We start from the raw sequence: 24,707 nt of genomic DNA, 5'->3' as shown, positions 1-24,707 counted from the left end.
ACTTCTACCTGTATAGACATGGAAATGTCTACAACGCTATCTCTATAAATATGGAAATAACTACACCGCCATCTCTCTAAACATGAAAATATCTACACCGTTGTCTCCATACACATGGAACTATCTGCACAACCATCTGTGTAAAAATGGAAATATCTACACCGCTATCTGTATAAATATGGAAATGTCTACAACGCTATCTGTATAAAGATGGAAATATGTACAACGCTATCTTTGTAAACTTGGAAATATCTACAGAGCTATCTGTGTAAACATGGAAATATCTACACCTCCATCTGTATAAACATGGGGATATCTACAATGCCATCTGTATACACATGGAAGTATCTACACCGCTATCTCTATAAACATGGAAATATCTACACCGCTATCTGTATAAACTTGGAAATATCTACAACGCCATCAGTATAAACGTGGAAATATCTCCACCGCTGTCTGTATAAACATGGAAATATCTTCACCGCCAACTGTATAAACATGCAAATATCTACACAGTCATCTGTATAAAGATGGAAATATCTACACCACCATCTCTATAAACATGGAAATATCTATATTGCCATCTGTATACACATGGAGATATCTGCACAGACATCTGTATAAACATGGAAATATCTACACTGCTATCTCTACAAACTTGGAAATATCTACACCACTATCTCTATAAACATGGAAATATCTACATCGCTATCTGTAAACACATGGAAATATCTACACAGCCATCGGTATAAATATGGAAACAACTGCACCGCTATCTCTATAGAGATGGAAATACGTAGATTTCTACCTGTATAGACATCGAAATGTCTACAATGCTATCTCTATAAATATGTAAATAACTACACAGCCATCTCTATAAACATGAAAATATCTACACCGCTGTCTCCATAAACATGGAACTATCTGCACCACCATCTGTGTAAAAATGGAAATATCTATACCGCTATCTGTATAAATATGGAAATATCTACACAGCTATCTGTATAAAGATGGAAATATCTACAACGCTATCTGTGCAAACTTGGAAATATCTACAGAGCTATCTGTGTAAACATGGAAATACCTACACCGCTATCTGTATAAACATGGAAATATCTACACCGCTATCTGCCTAAACAGGGAAATATATACACCGCCATCTCTATAAACATGGAAATATCTACACCGCCATCTGAATAAACATGGAAATATCTACACTGCTATCTGTATAAATATGGAAATATCTACACCGCTATCTCTATAAACATGGAATTAGCTACACCGCCATCTCTATACACATGGAAATATCTTCACCGCTATCTCCATAAACATAGAAATATCTACACTGCTGTCTCTATAAACATGGAAGTAACTTCACCGCCATCTGCATGAACATGGAAATATCTACACCGCTATCTGTATAAACATAGAAATATCTACACTGCCATCTGTGGAAAATGGAAATATCTACACCACGGTCTGTATAAACAGGGAAATATCTACACCGCTACCTGTATAAACATGGAAATATCTACACCGCTATCTGTATTAACATGGAAAAATATACACCGCGATCTGTATAAAAAAGGAAATATCTCCACCGCTATCTGTATTCGCATGGAAATACCTACACTGCCATCTGTATAAACACGGAAATATCTAATCCGTTATCTCTATAAACATGGAAATAACTACAACGCTGTCTCTATAAACATTGAAATAACTACACCGCAATCTCTATAAACATGGAAATATCTACACCGCCATCTCTATAAACTTGGAAATATCTACATCACTATCTGTGTAACCATGGAAATATCTCCACAGCTATCAGTATAATCATGGAAATATCTACACCGCTATCTGCCTAAACATGGAATTATCTACAAAGCTATCTGTGTAAACATGGAAATATCTACACAGCTATCTGTGCAACCTTGGAAAGATCTACACAGCTATCTGCGTAAAGATGGAAATACCTACACCGCAATCAGTGCAAAGATGAAAATACCTACACCGCTATCTGAATAAACAAGGAAGTATCTACACCGCCATCTGTATAAACAAGGAAATATCTACACCACTATCTGTATAAGCATGGAAATACCTACACTGAAATCTGTATAAACGTGGAAACATCTACAACGGTACCTGTATAAACATGGAAATATCTACACCGCTATCTGTATAAACATGGAAATATCTACACCGCTATCTGTATAAACTTGGAAACATCTACACCGCTATCAGTATAAACATGGAAATATCTACACCGCTATCTCTATAAAGATGGAAATATCTACACCGCCGTATCTATAAATATGGAAATATCTTCACCACCATCTCCATAAACATGGAACTATCTACACCACCATCTGTGTAAAAATGGAAATATCTACACTGCTATCTGTATAAACATGGAAATATGTACACCGCTATCTGTATAAACATGGAAATATCTACAACTCTATGTTTGTAAACATGGAGGTATCTACAGAGATATCTGTGTAAACATGGAAATATCTACACCGCTATCCGTGTAAACATGGAAATATCTACACTGCTATCTGTATAAACATGGAAATATCTACAACTCTATGTGTGTAAACATGGAAATATCTACACCGCTATCCGTGTAAACATGGAAATATCTACACTGCTATCTGTATAAACATGGAAATATCTACACCGCCATCTCAATAAACTTGGGAATATCTACACCGTCATCTGTATAAACATAGAAATATCTACACCGCTATCTGTATAAGGATGGAAATACCTACACCACTATCTCTATAAACATGGAAATATCTACACCGCTATCTGTATAAACATGGAAATATCTACACCGCAATCTCTATAAACATGGAAATATCTACAACGTCATCTGCATAAACGTGGAAATATCTACACGTTCATCTACATAAACATGGAACAATCTACACCATCATCTCTATAGACATGGAAATAACTAAACTACCATCTGTATACACATGGAAATATCTACACAGCCATCTGTATAAACATGGAAATATCTCCACGGCTTTCTCTATAAACATGGAAATTTCTACACCGCTATCTCTATAAACATGGAAATATCTACCCGCTATCTGTATAAACATGGAAATATCTACATCGCTATCTGTATGAACATGGAAATATCTCCACAACTATCTCTATAAACATGGAAATATCTACACTGCTCTCTTTATAAACATGGAAATATCTACACCACTATCTGTATAAACATGGAAATATCTACAACTCTATGTGTGTAAACATGGAAATATCTACAGAGCTATCTGTGTAAACATGGACATATGTACAACACTATCTGTGTAAAGATGGAAATATCTACACCACGATGTGTATAAACATGGAAATATCTACACCGCTATCTGTATAAACATGGAAATATCTACACCGCTGTCTGTATAAACATGGAAATACCTACACCGCTATCTGTATAAATATGGAAATAGCCACACCGCTATCTGTATAAACTTGGAAATAGCTACACCATCATCTATGAAAACATGGAAGTATCTACACCGTCATCTGTATAAACATGGAAATACCTACACCTCAATCTGTATAAACATTTAAATATCTACACTGCCATCTGTATACACATGGAAATATATACATCGCTATCTGCAAAAACATGGAAATATCTACATCGCTATCTGTATAAACATGGAAATATCTCCTCCGTTATCTGTATGAACATGGAAATATATACACCGCTATCTGTATAAATATGGAAATATCTACACCGCTGTCTCTATAAACATGGAAATTTCTACACCCCATCTCTATAAACATGGAAATACCTACACCGCTATCTCTATAAACATGGAAATACCTACACTGCTATCTGTATGAACATGGAAATACCTACACCACGATCTGAATAAACATGGAAATACCTACACCACTATCTCTATAAATATGGGAATATCTACACCGCTATCTCTATAACCATGGAAATGCCTACACCGCTATCTGTATAAACTTGGAAATATCTACAATGCTATCAGTATAAACATGGAAATACCTACACCGCTATCTGTTTAAACATGGAAATATCTACACCACCATCTGTATAAACATGGAAATAACTACACCACCATCTGTATAAACATTGAAATATCTACACCGCTATCAGAATAAACAAGGAAATATCTTCACCGCTATCTGTATAAACATGGAAATACCTACACTGAAATCTGTATAAACGTGGAAACATCTACAACGGTACCTGTATAAACATGGAAATATCTACACCGCTATCTGTGTAAACATGGAAATATCTACACCGCTATCTGTGTAAAGATGGAAATACCAACTCCGCTATCTGTATAAACATGGAAATATCTACAACGCTATCTGTATAAACGTGGAATTATCAACACCGCCATATGTATAATCATGGAAATATCCACACCGCTATCTGTATAAACTTGGAAATATGTACACCGCTATCTGTATAAAGATGAAAATATCTGCACCCCTATCTGTGTAAAGATGGAAATATCTACACCGCAATCTGTGCAAAGATGGAAATCTCTACATCGCTATCTCTATAAAACTGGAAATATCTGCATTGCTATCTGTATAAACAGGAAAATATCTACACCACTATCTCTATAAACATGGAAATATCTACACCACCATATGTATAAACATGGGAAAATCTAGGCAGTCATCTGTATAAACATGGAAATATCTACCCCACCATCTCTATAAACATGGAAATATCTACAATGCCATCTGTATACACATGGATATAACTACACAGCCAGTAGTATAAATATGGAAACACCTGCACCACTATCTCTATACACATGGAAATACCTACACCTCTACCTGTATAAACATGGAAATATCTACACCGCCATATCTATAAATATGGAAATATCTTCACAGCAATCTCCATAAACATGGAACTATCTACACCTCCATCTGTGTAAAAATGGATATATCTACACCGTTATCTGAATATACATGGAAATATCTACACTGCAATCTGGGCAAATATGGAAATATCTACATCGCTATCTCCGTAAACATGGAAATATCCACACAACCATGTCTATAAACCTGGAAATATCTACTTCGCTATCTGTATAAACATGGAAATAGCCACACCGCTATCTGTATAAACATGGAAATATCTACACCGCTATCTGTATAAACATGGAAATATACACACCGCTCTCTGTATAAACATGGAAATATCTACACCGCTATATGTACAAACATAGAAATACCTACACCGCTATCTGTATAAACATGTATATATCTACATCGCTATCTGTATGAACATGGAAATATCTACACTGCCATCTCCATAAACATGGAAATAGACACACCGCTATCTGTATAAACATGGAAATAACTACACCGCCATCTGAATAAACATGGAAATATCTACACGGCTATCTGTATAAATATGGAAATATCTACACCGCTATCTATAAATATGGAAATATCTACACAGCTATCTGTATAAACATGGAAATACCTACACCTCCATCAGTATAAACATGGAAATATCTACACTGCCATCTGCATACACATGGAAATATCTACACAGCCATCAGTATAAACATGGAAATATATTCACCGCTATCTCTGTAAACGTGGAAATATCTGAACAGCTATCTGTATAAACCTGGAAATATATACACCGCTATCTGTATAAACATGGAAATATCCACATGGCTATCTGCTTAAAAATGGAAATATCTCCACCGCTATCTGTGTAAATATGGAAACATCTTCACCACTATCTGTATAAGCATGGAAATATCTACTCTGCTATCTGTATAAACATGGAAATATCTACACAGCTATCTGTATAAACATGGAAATATCTACATCGCTATCTATATAAACATGGAAACATCTCCACAGCTATCTGTATGAAAATGGAAATATCTACACCGCTATCTGTATAAACATGTGAATATCTACATCGAAATCTGTATAAACATGGAAATATCTACACCGCTACCTGTACAAAAATGGAAATATCTACACCGCTATTTGTACAAACATGGAAATATCTTCACCGCTATCTGTATAAACATGGAAATATCTCCATCGCTATCTGTATAAACATGGAAATATCTACACAGCCATCTGTATAAACATGGAAATAGCCACACCACTATCTCTATAAATATGGAAATATCTACAGCGCCATCTGTAAAAACATGGAAATATCAACACAGACATCTGTATAAACATGGAAATAACTACACCTCCATCTGTTTAAACATGGAAATATCTACAATGACATCTGTATATGCATGGAAATATCTACACAGGCGTCTGTATAAACTTGGATATATCTACACCGATATCTCTATAAACATGGAAATTCCTACATCGCTACCTGTATACACATGGAAATATCTTCACCGCTATCTGTATAAACATGGAAATATCTACACCGCCATCTATATGAACTTGGAAATATATACACCGCCATCTATATAAACATGGAAATAGCCACACTGCTATCTGTATAAACATGTAAATATCTACACCGCTATCTCTTTAAACATGGAAATATGTACACCGCTATCTGTATAATCATGGAAATATCTACATCGCTGTCTGTATAAACATCGAAATATCTACACTGCCATCTGTATAAACATGGAAATAGCCACACCGCTATCTGTATAAACATGGAAATACCTACACCGCCATGTGAATAAACATGGAAATATCTACACCGCTATCTGCATAAATATGTAAATATCTTCACCGTTATCACTAAAAACATGGAAATATCTACACAGCTATCTGTATAAACATGGAAATATCTACACCGCTATCTCTATAAACATGGAAATATCTACACCGCCATCTGTATAAACATGGAAATATACACACCACCATCTGTATAAACATGGAAATAAATTCACCGCTATCAGTATAAACATGGAAACATCTACAGCGCTGTCTGTATAAACATGGAAATAACAACACAGCTATCTGTATAAATATGGAAATATCTACACCGCTATCTCTATAAACATGGAAATGTCTACACCGGTATTTGTAAAAGCATGGAATTATATCCACCACTATCTGTGAAAACATGGAAATATCTACACCGCTTTCTATGAACATGGAAATATCTACACCACTATCTGTTTAAACTTGGAAATATCTACACCGCCATCTCTATAAACATGGAAATATATCCACCGCTATCTGTGTAAACATGGAAATATCTCCACCGCTATCTGTATAAACATGGAAATACCTCCAACGCTATCTGTATAAACATGGAAATATCTACATCGCTATCTGCATAAACTTGGAAATATCTACACTGCCATCAGTATAAACATGGAAATAGCCACACCGCTATCTGTATAAACATGGAAATACCCGCACCGCTCTCTGAATAAACACAAAAATACCTACACGGCTAGCTGTATAAATATGGAAATATCTACACCGCTATCTATAAACATGGAAATATCTACACCACTATCTCTATAAACATGGAAATATCTACAAATCTATCTCTATAAGGATGGAAATATCTACACCGCCATCTGTATAAACATGGAAATATATACACCACCATCTGTATAAACATGGAAATAACTACACCGCTATCTGTATAAACCTGGAAATATCTACACCGCTATCTGTATAAACATGGAAATATCTACATGGTTATCTCTATAAACATGGAAATATCAACACCGCCATCTGTATAAACAAGGAAATACCTACACAGTCATCAGTATAAACATGGAAATATCCACACCACTATCTATATAAACATGCAAATATCTACACTGTATCTGAATAAACATGGAAATATCTACACAGCCATCTCTATTAGCATGGAAATATCTTCACCCCCGTCTGAATAAACATGGAAATATCTACACGGCTATCTGTAAATATGGAAATATCTACACCGCTATCTCTACAAACATGGAAATATCTACACCGCTATCTGTATAAAGATGTGAATATCTACTCCGCCATCTCTATAAACATGGAAATATATACACAGTCATCTGTATAAACATGGAAATACCTTGACCTCCATGTGTTTAAACATGGAAATATCTACATTGCCATCTGTATACGCATGGAAATATCTACACAGCCATCAGTATAAACTTGGAAATATCTACACCGATATCTCTATAAACATGGAAATACGAACACCACTACCTGTATAAACATGGAAATATCTGCACCGCTATCTGTATAAACATGGAAATATCTACACCGCCATCTATATGAACTTGGAAATATATACACCGTCATCTGTATAAACATGGAAATATCTCCACTGATATCTGTATAAACATGGAAATATCTCCACCACTATCTGTATAAACTTGGAAATATCTACAACACTATCTGTATAAACATGGAAATATCTACACTGCTATCTCTATAAATATGGAAATATGTACACCGCTATCTGTACAAATATGGACATATCTACATTGCTATCTGTCTAAACATAGAAATATCTACACTGCCATCTGTATAAACTTGGAAATAGCCACACCGCTATCAGTACAAACATGGAAATACCTACACCGCCATCTGAATAAACTTGGCAATATCTACACGGCTATCTCTACAAACATGGAAATATCTACACCGCTATCTATAAACATGGAAATGTCTGCAACGCTATCTCTATAAACATGGAAATATCTACACAGCTATCTATAAACATGGAAATGTCAGCAACGCTATCTCTATAAACATGGAAATATCTACACAGCTATCTCTATATACATGGAAACATGTACACCGCCATCTGTATTAACATGGAAATATATACAACACCATCTGTATAAACAGGGAAATAACTACATCGCTATCTGTATAAACATGGAAATACCTTCACCGCTATCTGTATAAACAAGGAAATACCTACACCGTTATCTGTATAAATATTGAAATATCTACACCGCAATCTCTATAAACATGGAAATGTCTACACCGATATCTGTATAAACATGGAAATATCTACATGGTTATCTCTATAAACATGGAAATATCGACACCACCATCTGTATAAACATGGAAATACCTACACAGTCATCAGTATATACATGGAAATATCAACACCACTATCTGTATAAACATGGAATTATCTACACCGCCAACTGTATAAACATGGAAATATACACAACACCATCTGTATAAACGTGGAAATAACTACCCCGCTATCTGTATAAACTTAGAAATATCTACAGCGCTGTCTGTATGAACATGGAAATATCTACACTGCTGTCTGTATAAATATGGAAATATCTACGCTGCTATCTCTGTAAACATGGAAATGTCCACACCACTATCTGTATAAGCATGGAAATATCTACATCGCTATCTCTGTAAACATTGAAATATCTACAACACTCTAAGATAAAACATGGAAATATCTACACAGCTATCTGTGTAAATATGGAAATATCTACACCGCAATCTGTGCAAATATGGAAATATCTACACTGCTATCTCTGTAAACTTGGAAATATCTACACCGCTATCTGTATAAACCTGGAAATATCTATACTGCTATCTCAATAAACACGGAAATATCTACACCACGATCTTTACATACATGGAAATATCTACACCGCTATCTGTATAAACATGGAAATATCTACACGGTCATCTGTATAAACATGGAAATATCTACAGCAGTATCTGCATAGACATGTAAATATCTACACTGCCATCTCTATAAACATGGAAATAACTACACCGCTATCTGTATAAACATGGAAATAGCAACACAACTATCTGTATAAACATAGAAATATCTACAACGCCATCGGTAAAAACATGGAAATATCTACACAGTCATATATATAACATGGAAATATCTACATCTCCATCTGTATAAACATGCAAATATGTAAAATGCCATCTCTACACACATGGAAATATCTACACAGCCATCTGTATAAACTTGCAAATATCAACACCGCCATCGGTGTAAACATGGAAATATCACCACCGCTATCTGTATAAACATGGAAATATCTCCACCGCTGTCTGTATAAACATGGAAATATCTACACATCTATTTGTATAAACATGGAAATATCTACACCGCTATCTGTATAAACATGGAAATATCTACAACACTATCTGTATAAACATTGAGATATCTAGACTGCTGTGTGTATAAACATGGAAATACCTCCGCCGCTATCTGTATAAACATGGAATTATCTTCACAGCTATCTGTATAAACATGGAATTATCTACAAGGCTATATTTATAAACATGGAAATATCTACAACACTATCTGTGTAAATATGGAAATATCTACACAGCTATCAGTGTAAACATGGAAATATCTACACCGCTATCTGTGTAAAGATGGAAATATCTACACCGCAATCTGTGCAAATATGGAATTATCTACACCGCTATTTCTGTAAACATGGAAATATCTTCAGCGCTATCTGTATAAACATGGAAATGTCTACACTGCTATCTGTATAAACATGGAAATATCTACACCACGATCTGTATAACCATGGAAATATCTACAACGTCATCTGTATAAATATGGAAATATCTACACTGCTATCTCTATAAACATGAAAATGTCTACACCGCTATCTGTATAAACATGGAAATATCTACACGGCTATCTCTATAAACATGGAAATATCTACACCGTCATCTCTATAAACATGGAAATACCTTCACGGTCATCTGTATAAACATGGAAATATCTACACCACTCTCTGTATAAACATGGAAATATCTACTCTGCTATCTGTATAAACATGGAAATATCTACACCGCTATCTGTATAAACATGGAATTATCTACACCGCTCTCTGTATATACATGGAAATATCGCCACCACTATCTGTATAAACATGGAAATATCTACACGGATATCTGTATAAACACGGAAACATCTACACAGCTATCTGTAAAAACATGGAAATATCTACACCGCTATCTGTATAAACATGGAAATAACTACATCCCTATCTGTGTAAACATAGAAATATCTACACAGCTATCTGTGTAAACATGGAAATATGTACAACACTATGTGTGTAAAGATGGAAATATCTACATCACAATCTGTGCAGTTATGGAAATATCTACACCGCTCTATCTGTGAACATGGAAATATCTACACAGCTATCTGTATAAATATGGAAATATCTACATGGCTATCTCCATAAACATGGAAATATCTACACTGCCATCTGTATAAACATGGAAATATTCAGACAGTCATCTGTATAAACATGGAAATATCAACACCACTATATGTATAAACATGGAAATATCTACACGGCTATCTGTATAAACATGGAAATAACTACATCCCTATCTGTGTAAACATAGAAATATCTACACCAATATCTGTATAAACAAGGAAATATCTACACTGCCATCTGTAGAAAGATGGAAATATCTACACCGGGGTTTGTATAAACATGGAAATTTCTACACCGCTACCTCTATAAACGTGGAAATATCTACAAGGCTATCTGTATAAACATGGAAATATCTACACCGCTGTCTGTAGAAACATGGAAATATCGCAACCACTATCTGTATAAACATGGAAATATCTACACGGTTATCTGTATAAACATGGAAACATCTACACCACTATATGTATAAACATGGAAATATCTACACGGCTATCTGTATAAACATGGAAATAACTACATCCCTATCTGTGTAAACATAGAAATATCTACACCAATATCTGTATAAACAAGGAAATATCTACACTGCAATCTGTATAAACATGGAAATATCTACACTTCCATCTGTAGAAAGATAGAAATATCTCCACCGTAGTCTGTATAAACATGGAAATTTCTGCACCGCTACCTGTATAAACATGGAAATATCTACAAGGCTATCTGTATAAACATCGAAATATCTAAATCTCGAACTGTATAAACATGGAAATATCTACAGAGCCATCTGTATAAACATGGAAATATATACACCGCTATCTGTATAAACATGGAAACATCTACACCGCTATCCATATTTATATGGAAATATCCACACCGCTATCCCTATAAACATGGAAATTACACCGCTATCCCTATAAACATGGAAATACCTATACCACTATCTCTATAAACATGGAAATATCTTCAACGCTATCAGTGTAAACATGGAAATATCTACACCGAATCTATGCAAAGATGGCAAAATCTACAACGCTATCTGTGTAAACATGGAAATATCTACACCGGATCTGTATAATCATGGAAATATCTACACCACCATCTGTATGAACATGGAAATACCTACACCGCCATCTGTATAAACATGGAAATATCTTCACCGCTACCTGTATAAATTTGGAAATATATACACCGCTGTCTCTATAAACATGGAAATATCTACACCGCTATCTGTATAAACATGGAAATATCTACACAGTCATCTGTATAAACATGGAAATATCTACACCTCCATCTCTATAAAAATGTAAATATCTACACGGCCATCTGTATAAACATGGAAATATCTACACCGCTATCTCTAAAAACATGGAAATATCTATACCGACATCTCTATAAACATGAAAATATCTACACCGCCATCTCCATAAACATTGAACTATCTACACCGCCATCTGTATAAACATGGAAATATCTACACCGCTAACTGTATAAACCTGGAAATATCTACATTGCCATCTGTGTAAAGATGTAAATATCTACACCGCGAGGTCTATCAACATGGAAATATCTACACCACTATCTGTATAAACGTGGAAATATCTTCACAGGTATCTGTATAAAGATGGAAATATCTACACCGTGAGCTGTATAAACATGGAAATATCTACACCGCTATCTGTATAAACATGGAAATACCAACACCGCTATCTGTATAAACATGGAAATAACTACACCGATATCTGTATGAACACGGAAACATATACACTGCTATCTCTATAAACATGGAAATATTTACACCGCCATCTCTATAATCATGGAAATACCTACACCGCTATCTCTACAAACATTGAAATATCAACACAGCCATCTCTATAAACATGAAAACATCTACACTGCCATGTGCATGAACATGGAACTACACCGCTATCTGTATAAACATGGAAACATCTACAGCACCATCTGTATAAACATGAAAATATCTACACTGCTGTCTGTGGAAAGATGGAAATATCTACACCACGATCTGTATAAATATGGAAAAATCTACACCGCTACATTTATAAACGTGGAATTATCTACAGCGTTCGCTGTATAAACATGGAAATATCTACACCACGATCTGTACAAACAAGGAGATATCTCCACTGCTATCTGTATAGACATGGAAATATCTACACCGCCATCTGTATAAACATGGAAGTATCTACACAGCTATTTGTATAAACATGGAAATATCTACACCTCTATCTCTGTAAGCATGGAAATATCTAAACCGCTATCTGCATAAACATGGAAATACCAACACCGCTATCTCTATAAACATGGAAATACTTACACCGCCATCTCTATAAACATAGAAATATCTACACCGCCGACTGTGTAAACATGGAAATATCCATACTGCCATCTGTAAAAAGTTGGAAATTTCTGCACCACGATCTGTATAAACATGGAAATTGCTACACCGCTACCTGTATAAACATGGAACTAACTGCACCGCGATCTGTATAAGCATGGAAATATCTGCACCACGATCTGTATGAAGATGGAAATATCCACATCTCTATCTGTGTAAACATGGAAATGTCTACACCGCTATTTGAATAAATATGGAAATATCTTCACTGCCATCTCTAAAAACATGGAAATATCTACACCGCTATCTCTACAAACATGGAAATTTCTACACCGTTATCTGTAAAACATGGAAATGTCTTCACCGCTATCTATATAAACTTGGAAATATCTACAATGCCATCTGTATAAACATGGAAATATCTACACAGCAATCTGTATAAACATGGAAATATCTACACCGATATCTGTATAAATATGGAAATATCTGCACCGCTAACTGTATAAACATGGAAATGTCTACACTGCTCTCAGTATAAACATGGAAATATCCACCACACAATCTGTATAAACATGGAACTATCTACACCGTCATCTGTATAAACATGGAAATATCTACACCAGCATCTCTATACACATGAAATTATCTACACAGCCATCTGTATACACACGGAAATATCTACACAGCCATCTGTATAAACTTGGAAATATCTACACCACTCTCTGTTTAAACATGGAAATATCTACACTGTCATCTGTATAAAGATGGAAATAACTACAACGTGAGCTGTATAAACATGGAAATATCTACACCGCTATCTCTATAAACATGGAAATATTTACACCGCCATCTCTATAAACATGGAAATATCTACACCGACATCTCTATAAACATGGAAAAATCTACACCGACATCTCAATATACTTGGAAATATCTACACCACCATCTGCGTAAACACAGAAATAGCTGCACTGCAGTCTGTATAAACATGGAAATATCTAAACCGCCATCTTTATAAACATGGAAATATCTACACTGCCATCTGTAGAAAGATGGATATATCTACACCGAGATCTGTATAAAAATGGAAATTTCTACACCGCTACCAGTAAAAAAATGCAAATAACTACACTGATACCTGCATAAACATGGAAGTATCTACAACACGATCTTTATAAACATGGAAATATCTTCACCGCTATCTGTATAAACATGGAAATATCTACACCGCTATCTGTATAAACATGGAAATATCTACACCACTATCTGTATAAATATGGAAATACCTTCACCGCTATCTCTGTAAACATGGAAATGTCTACACCGCCATCTGTATAAACATGGAAATATCTAAACCGCTATTTCTATAAACCTGGAAATATTTACAACGCTATCTGTGTAAACATGGAAATATCTACAGAGCTATCTGTGTAAACATGGAAAAATATACACCGCTACGTGAATAAACATGGAAATATCTACACCGCAATCTATGCAAAGATGGAAATATCTACACCGCTATATGTGTAAACATGGGAATATCTACTCCGCAATCTGTGCAAAGATGGAAATATCTACACTGCTATCTGTATAAACATGGAAATATCTACACCACTATCTCTATAAACATGCAAATATCAACAGCGCCATCTCTATAAACCTGGAAATATCTACATAGTCATCTGTATAAACATGGAAATATATACACCACCATCTCCTTAAACATGGAAATATCTACACTGCCATCTATATAAACATGGAAATATCTACACCGCCATCACCATAAACATGGAACTATTACACCGACATCTGTATAAACACGGAAATATCTACACTGCTATCTGTATAAACATGAAAATATCTTCAGCGCCATCTGTATAAACATGGAAATATCTACACTGCCATTAGTGGAAAGATGGAAATATCTAAACCACGATCTGTATAAATATGGAAATATCTCCAACGCTTTCTGAATAAACATGGAAATATGTTTACCGCCATCTGTATAAACCTGGAAATATCTATACCGCCATCGGTATAAACATGGAAATATCTACACCAATATCTGTATAAACATGGAAATATCTACACCGCCATCCATATAAACATGGAAATATCTACACCGCCATCCGTATAAACATGGAAATATCTACACCGCTATCTGTATAAACATAGAAATATCTACACCGCCAACGGTATAAACATGGAAATACCTACACAGTAATCTGTATAAACATGGGAATACCTACACCTCCATCTCTATAAACATGGAAATGTCTACACGGCAATCTGTATACACTTGGAAATATCTACAGAGACATCTGTATAAACATGGAAATATCTACACCGCTATCTCTATAAAAATGGAAATATTTATACCATCGTCTCTATAAACATGAAAATATCTACACAGCCATTTCCATAAACATGGAACTATCTACACCGTGAGCTCTATAAACATGGGAATACCTACACCGCTATATGTATAAACACGGAAATATCTACACCGCTATCTCTATAAACATGGAAAAACTTACACAGCCATCTCTATAAACATGGAAATACCTACACAGCTATCTCTATAAAAATAGAAATATGTACACCACCATCTCTATAAACATGCAAATATCTACACCGCCATCTGCATAAACATGGAAATATCTACACCGCCATCTGAATAAACATGGAAATACCTACACCGCCATTTCTATGAACATGGAAATATCTACAATGCCATATGTAGAAAGATGGAAATATATACACTGCGATCTGTATAAACATGGAAATATATACACCACTATCTGCATAAACACGGAAATATCTACACCCCATCTCTATAAACATGGAAATACCTACACTGCCATCTCTATACACATTGAAATATCTACACCGCTATCTCTATAAACATAGAAATATCTACACCGCCATCTCTATAATCATGGAAATATCTACAGCACCAACTGTATAAACATGGAAATATCTACACTGCCATCTGTGGAAAGATGTTAATATCTACACCACGATCTGTATAAATGTGGAAATATCTACACCAATAACTTTATAAACATGGAAATATCTACACCGATATCTGTATAAATGTGGAAATATCTACACCACGATCTGTATAAACAGGGAGATATCCGCACCGCTATCTGTTTAAACATGGAAATATCTACACCACCATCTGTATAAACCTGGACATATCTACACCGCCATCTGAATAAACATGGAAATATCTACAACAATATCTGTATAAATATGGAAATATCTACACCACTTTCTCTATAAACATGGAAATATCTACACCGCTATCTGTATAAACATGGAAATATCTACAACGGATTTGTACAAACATGGAAATATCTACTCCACCATCTGTATAAACATTGAAATACCTACACCGCCATCTGTATAAACATGGAAATATCTACAACGCTATCTTTATAAATCTGGAAATATCTACACCGCTATCTCTATAAACATGGAAATATCTACACCACTATCTGTATTAACATGGAAATATCTACACAGTCATCTGTATAAACATGGAAATATCTACACTTCCATCTCTATAAACATGGAAATATCTACACGGCTATCTGTATACACATGGAAATATCTACAGAGCCATCTGTATAAACATGGAAATATCTACCCTGCTATCTCTATAAACATGGAAATATCTATACCGCCATCTCTATAAACATGAAAATATCTACACCGCCATCTCCATAAACATGGAACAATCTACACCGCCATCTGTATAAACATGGTAATATCTACACATCTATCTGTATAAACATGGAATTATCTACACTGCCATCTGTAGAAAGATGGAAATATCTACACCGTGATCTGCATAAACATGGAAATTTCTACACTGCTACCTGTATAAACATTGAAATATCTACACGGCTATCTGTATAAACGTGGAAATATCTACACCTCGAACTCTATAAACATGGAAATATCTACACATCCATCTGTATAAACATGGAAATATCTACACCTCTATCTCTACAAACAAGGAAATATCTACATCACTATCTGTATAATCATGGAAATATCTACACCGGATCTGTATAAACATGGAAAAATCTACACCGCCGTCTGTATAAACATGGAAATACCTACACCGCCATCTGTATTAACATGGAAATATCTACACCGCTATCTGTATAAATATGGAAATATCTACACCACTATCTCTATAAACATGGAAATATCTACACCGGAATCTGTAAACATGGAAATATCTACACAGTCATCTTTATAAACATGGAAATATCTACACCTCCATCTCTATAAACATGGAAATATCTACACGGCCATCTGTATAAACATGGAAATATCTACACCGCCATCTCCATAAACATGGAATTATGTACACCACCATCTCTGCAAACATGGAGATATCTACACCGAAATCTGCTTAAACATGGAAATATCTCCACCGCTATCTGTATAAACATGGGAATATCTACATCACGAACTGCATAAACATGGAAATATCTACACCGCTATGTGTATAAACATGGAAATACCTACACTGCCATCTGTGGAAAGATGGAAATATTTGAACCACGATCTGTATAAATATGGAAATATCTACGCCGCTAACTTTATAAACATGGAAATATCCACACCGCTATCTGTATAAACGTGGAAATATCTACACCACGATCTCTATAAACAGGGAGATATCCACATCGAAATCTGTATAAACATGGAAAATCTACAACAATATCTGTATAAATATGCAAATATCTACAACACTATCTCTATAAATATGGAAATATCTACACCACATTCTGTATAAACATGGAAATATCTACACTGCTATCTGTATAAACATGGAAATATTTACACCGCCATCCATATAAACATGGAAATATCTACACGGCCATCTGTATACACATGGAAATACATGCAGAGCCATCTGTATAAACATGGATATATCTACACCGCTATCTCTATAAACATGGAAATATCTATACCGTCATCACTACAAACATGAAAATATCTACACCGCCATCTCCATAAATAAAGAACTATCTACACCGCCATCTGTATAAACATGGAAATATCTACACTGCTATCTCAATAAACACGGAAATACTTACACCGCCATCTCTATAAACATGGAAATATCTACACTGCTATCTCTATAAACATAGAAACATCAACACCGCCATCTCTATAAACATGGGAATATCTACACCGCCATCTTTATAAACATGGAAATATCTACACCGCAATCTGTATAAACTTGGAGATATCTACACCGATATCTCTATAAACATGGAAATATCTACACCGCCATCTTTATAAATATGCAAATATCTACTCCGCCATCTCTGTAAACATGGAAATATCTACACCGCCATCTGTATAAACATGGAAATATCTACACCGCCATCTGTAGAAACATGGAAATATCTACACCACCGTCTGTATAAACATGGAAATATCTACACAGTCATCTGCATAAACATGGAAATATCCACACCGCTATCTCTATAAACATGGAAATATCTACAGTGCCATCTGTATAAACATGGAAATATTTGCACAGCCATCTGTATAAACATGGAAATATCTACACCGCTATATGTATAAACATGGAAATACCTACACCGCAATGTCTATAAACATGGAAATATCTACCCTGATATTTGTATAAACATAGAAATATCTACACTGCAATCTCTATAAACACGGAAATATCTACAGCGCCATCTCTATAAATATGGAAATATCTTCACAGCCATCTCTATAAACATGGAAATATCTACACCGCCCTCTGTATATACATGGAAATATCTACACCGCCATTTCTATAAAGATGGAAATATCTACGCAACCATATGCATGAACTTGGATATATGTACACCGCCATCTGCAAAAACATGGAAATTTGTACACTGCCATCTGTATAAAGATGGAAGTATCTACACCACCATCTGTATAAACATTCATATATCTACACTGCTATCTGTATAAACATTCAAATATCTGCACCGCTATCTCTAAAAACATAGAAATATCTACAACACCATCTGTATAAACATGGAAATATCTACACCGCTATCTGTGTAAACATGAAATTATATACACCGCTATCTATATAAACATGGAAATATCTACACCGTCATCTTTATAAACATGGAAATACCTACACAGCCATGTCTATAAACATGGAAATATCTACACCGCCATCTGTATAAACATGGAAATACCTACACCGCTATCTGTATAAACATGGAATTACATACACCACTATCACTATAAACATGGAAATATCAACACCACTAACTGTATAAACATGGAAATAACTACACAGTCGTCTGTATAAACATGGAAATATCTACACCACCATCTGTATAAATATGGAAATATCTACACTGCCATCTGTATGAACACGGAATTATCTACACAGTCATCTGTATAAACATGGAAATATCTACACCACCATCTATATAAATATGGAAATATCTACACTGCCATCTGTATAAACATGGAAATACGTACACCGATAACGGTATAAACATGGAAATATCTACACCATGACCTGTATAAACCTGGAAATACCCACACAGCTATCTGTGTAAAGCTGGAAGCATCTACACCGCTAACTATGTAAACATGGAAATATCTACACCACTATCTGTGTAAACATGGACATATCTACAACGCTATCTGTTTAAACATGGAAATATCTACACCGCTATATGTATAAACATGGAAATATGTATACCGCTTTCTCTATAAACATGGAAATATCTACAGTGTCATATGTAGAAATAAGGAAATACATTCACCGCCATCTGTACAGACATGGAAATATCTACACCGCCATCTGTAGAAACTTGGAAATATCTACACAGAAATCTGTCTAAACATGGTAATATCTACACCATCTGTATAAACAAGGAAATATCTACACTGCTATCTGTATAAAAATGGATATATCTACACAGCCATCTGCATATACATGGAAATATCTACACCGCTATCTGCATAAACATGGAAATACCTACACCGCAATTTGTATGAACATGGAAATATCTACACCGCTATCCCTATAAACATGGAAATAACACCGCTAACTTTATAAAGATGGAAATAACAACACCTCTATGTGTATAAACAGGGAAATAACTACACCGCCATCTGTATAAACATGAAAATATCTACACCGCTATATGTGTAATCATGGTAATATCCACATCGCTATCTGTATACATGGAAATATCTACAGTGCCATCTCTATAAACCTGGAAATATCTACACCGCCATCTGTATCAACATGGAAATATCTACACTTCCATCTATATAAACATGGAAATATGTTCACCGCCATGTGTATAAAGATGGGAATAACTACAGTGCCATCAGTATAAACATGGAAATATCAACATCGCTATCTGTAAACATGGACATAACTACACCACAATCTCCATAAAAATGGAAATATCAACACCGTCATCTGTATAAACATGGAAATAACTACACCGCTATCTGTATAAACATGGAAATATCTACACCGGCATCTATATAAACATGGAAATATCTACACCGCTATCTGTGTAAACATGGAATATCTAACTCGCTATCTGAATAAACATGGAAATATCTACACTGCCATCTCCATAAACATGGAAATATATACACCGCCATCTCTATAAATATGGAAATATCTTCACCCCCATCTCTATAAACATGGAAATATCTACACTTCCATCTGTATATACATGGAAATATGTACACCGCCATTTAGATAAACATGGAAATATCTACATAGCCATCTGTATAAACATGTAAATATCTACACTGCCATCTGTATGAACATGGAAATATCTACATCACTATCTGTATAAACATGGAAATATCTACACCACCATCCATATAAACACAGAAATATCTACACTACCATCTCTATAAACATGGAAATATCTACACCGCCATCTCTATAAACATGGAAATACCTACACCGCCATCTGTATAAACATGGAAATATCTACAACGCCATCTGTATAAACATTGAAATATCTACACCACAATCTCCATAAAAATGGAAATATCTACACCTTCATCTGTATAAAGATGGAATTATCTACACCGCCATATGTACAAACATGCAAATTAATACACCGCTATCTGTATAAACATGGAAATAACTGCAGCGGTATCTCTATGAACATGGAAATATCTACACTGCCATCTGTATAAACATGGAAATATCTACACTGCCATCTGTATGTGGATGGAAATATCTACACCACCATCTGTATAAACATGGAAATATCCACACTGCCATCTGTAAACATGGAAATACCTTCACTGCCATCTGTATAAACATGGAAATATCTACACCGCTATCTGTATAAACATGGAAATAACTGCACCGCTATCTGTATAAACATGGAATTACCTACACCATTATCCCTATAAACATGGAAATATCAACACCGCTATCTGAATAAACATGGAAATAACTAAACCGCTATCTGTATAAACATGGAAATATCTACACCGCTATCTGTATAAACATGGAAATATCTGCACCACTATCTGGATAAACATGGAAATATCTACTCAGTCATCTGTATAATGACGGAAATGTCTACTCCACGAGCTGTATAAACATGAAAATATCTACACCGCTATCACCATAAACATGGAAATATGAACACCGCTATCTGTATAAACATGAAAATAACTACACCGCTATTTCTATAAACATGGAAATACCTACACTGCCATCTGTATAAACATGGAAATATCTGCACCGCTATCTGTGTAATCATGGAAATATCTGCACCGCTATCTGTGTAATCATGGAAATATCTACACCGCAATTTGTATAAACATGGAAATATCTACACCGCCATCTCCATAAACATGGAAATACCTACACCACCACCTGTATAAACATGGAAATAGCTTCAATGCCATCTGTATAAACTTGGAAATATCTACACCACAATCTCTATAAAAATGGAAATATCTACACCGTCATCTGTATGAACGTGGAAATATCTACACCTCTATCTGTATAAACATGGAAACATCTACACTGCCATCTATATAAACATAGAAAAAACTACACTGCCATCTCTATAAACATGGAAATATCTACACCGTCATCTATACAAACATGGAAATATCTACACCGCCATCTGTACAAACATGGAAATATCTACACTGCTATCTGTATAAAGATGGAATTATCTACACCGCCATTTTATAAACATGCAAATTCCTGCACCGCTCTCTGTATAAACATAGAAATAGCTGCACCGCTATCTCTATAAACATGGAAATATCTACACCGCTATCTGTATAAACATGGAAATATCTACACGGACATCTGCATATGAATGGAAATATCTACACCACGTTCTGTATAAACATGGAAATATCTGCACTGCAACATGTATATACATGGCAATATCGACATTGCCATCTGTATAAACATGGAATTACCTACACCACTATCCCTATAAAAGTAGAAAGATGAACACCGCTATCTGTATAAAGATGGAAATATCTACACCGCTATCTGTATAAATATAGAAATATCTACACCGTCATCTGTATAAACATGGAAATATCTACAGTGCCATCTGTATAAAGATGGAAATATCTACACCGCCGTCTGTATAAACATGGAAATAACTACACCATCATCTGTATAAACATGCAAATATGTACATCGCCATATCTATAAACATGGAAATATCAACACAGTCGTCTCTATAAACCTGGAAATATCTACACCACTATCTGTATAAACTTGGAAATTTCTACACAGCCATCTGCACGAACATGGATATACCTACACAGCCGTCTGTATAAACATGAAAATATCTACACCGCTATCTGTAAAAACATGGAAATACCTACATCGCCATCCCTATAAACACGGAAACATCTACAGCGCCAACTGTATAAATATGGAATATCTACACCGCCATCTGTATAAACATGGAAATATCTACACGGCCATCTGTATAAACATGGAAATGAGTTCAACGCCATCTGTATAAAGATGGAAATAACTTCAGCGCCATCTGTGTAAACATGGAAATATCTACACCGCTATCTTTATAACCATGTAAATATCTACACGGCCACCTGTACCAACATGCAAATACCTACACCGCTATCTGTATAATCTTGGAATTAACTACACCACTATCTGTATAAACATGAAAATATCTACACCGCTATCACCATAAACATGGAAATGTCAACACCGCTATCTGTATAAACATGAAAATAACTACAGCGCTATTTCTATAAACATGGAAATACCTACAACGCCATCTGTATAAATATGGAAATATGTGCACCGCTATCTCTGTAATCATGTAAATATCTAGACCGCAATCTGTATAAACATGGAAATATCTACACCGCCATGTCTATAAACATAGAAATAGCTACACCCCAATCTGCATAAACATGGAAATATCTACAACGCCATCTGTACAAACTTGGAAATATCTACAATGCTATCTGTATAAACATGGAAATATCTATACCGGCATATGTATACACTTGGAAGTATCTACACCGCTATCTCTATAAACATGTAAATATCTACACTGCCATCTTTATAAACATGGAAATATCCACATCGCCATCTCTGTAAACATGGAAATATCTACACCGCCATCTGTAACCATGGAAATATGTACACCGCCATCTGTAGAAACATGGAAATATCTACACCACCATCTGTATAAACACGGAAATATCTACACCGCTATCAGTATATATATGGAAATATCTACAAAGCTATCTGTGTAAAGGTGGAAATATCTACACCGGTATCTATGTAAACATGGAAATATCTACACCGGTATCTATGTAAACATGGAAATAACTACACCGCTATCTGTATAAATATGGAAATATCTACAACGCTATCTGTGTAAACATGGAAATATCTACACAGGTATATGTATAAACGTGGAAATAATTACACCGCTATCTCTATAAACATGGAAATATCTACAACGCCTTCAGCATAAACCTGGAAATATCTACACCGCCATCTCTATAAACATGGAAATATCTACACCGCCATCTGTATAAACATGGAAATATCTACACCGCTATCTGTACAAACATGG

Source organism: Pan paniscus, chromosome X, assembly GCF_029289425.2.
Source record: "Pan paniscus chromosome X, NHGRI_mPanPan1-v2.0_pri, whole genome shotgun sequence".
NCBI lineage: Eukaryota > Metazoa > Chordata > Mammalia > Primates > Hominidae > Pan > Pan paniscus.
This window is presented reverse-complemented; position numbering follows the sequence as displayed.